The sequence below is a fragment of the Penaeus monodon genome, chromosome 22, assembly GCF_015228065.2.
Source record: "Penaeus monodon isolate SGIC_2016 chromosome 22, NSTDA_Pmon_1, whole genome shotgun sequence".
Classification (NCBI taxonomy): Eukaryota; Metazoa; Arthropoda; class Malacostraca; order Decapoda; family Penaeidae; genus Penaeus; species Penaeus monodon.
In genome coordinates this window covers 29,409,663-29,410,890 of record NC_051407.1, presented here as the reverse complement: position 1 = coordinate 29,410,890, position 1,228 = coordinate 29,409,663, and positions in this window count along the sequence as shown.

Sequence of the window (1,228 nt, the reverse complement as noted above, 5' to 3'; positions counted from 1 at the left end):
TTTTAGTGTTGTGGTGGTGGGTGGGTTGGGGGGGGTGGGGGGGGGTGGGGGGGTGTCGTGGGTGTGGGGGGTGTGGCCGTGGGGGGTTTTGGTGGGGTTTGTTTTTGGGGTAAAACCAAAATACCCCCCCGGGGTAGAATTGAAAAAAATGAAAAAAATTACCCAAAGGGAAATAGGAAAGAAGGAAAAAAAGGGAATGAAAGGCAGGGCGCCGTTGTGGACAGGTACAGCAAAGGATTAAGGGAAAATAAGGGGGTACTTGCAGCGCCCTCCCGGGTAGTGAAAAAAAAGATACAGAAAAAAACGGTTTGGGATAAAGATGCTAAGAATAAAAAAGAAAAAGAAATTTGGGATGAAGAGGCAAAGTAAAGGGGTAAAAATAAGGACATAACAAGGAGGGAAAAAAGTTAGCAGTCAATACAGAAGGATATGAGAAAGTATGATCGTTTGACTCAAAACCCAACCCCTCCCTCAAAACAGAGGGACCGGATTGGGAAAAAATATCCAAGGGTTTATAAAAAATTATAAAAGAAAAAACTGACAGCGAGTAAGGGGGTTTGAAAAGATTGGGGAAAAGGGTAGAAGAAAAGGAAAAAGAGAAGGCGGAGGTGGTAGAGACTGTAAATGGGATAGAGAACCCATTAAAAAAAAAAGGTGAGAAAAAAATATGGTAGAATGAAAAGGGAAAAGGATTTTTCCAGACGATGTACAAGTAGAACCATAGGAATGTCTAGGAGAAATGGCCGTAGAACCTTAAACAAGAATGTTTAACAAGTCAGGGAAAGTTCAAAAAGATTCCCAGTGAATGGGGGAAAAAGTGTATTGGTCCCGGGACTTCCAAGAAAAAAGGAGATTTTAAAATGAAGATTTAGAGAGAACTCGGGAAGCTAGTTGAGATGGCAGGTAGTATTCAGTGCCCAGCAGTTTGACTTCATGCATGCAAAGTTACTTTGAGAATGCTTATGGATAATAGAGAGAGGGACAGAAAGAACTGAAAATGTGGTCCGTAGATTTAGAAAAAAAAAAATCCATTATAGTTCAGAAGGAACGCTTTCTAAAGGTTTTTTTCAACGAATAAAGAAACATTAAAAGGCCACCGGGAATACAAACCCTTTTGTTATCAAACCGTTCGATTATCTCTGCACTTTGTAACATGGCCGCGTGTAAACACTTTTACAGACATGGAACATATTTAACAACAGTGCAACATTACATACACATGTACAAT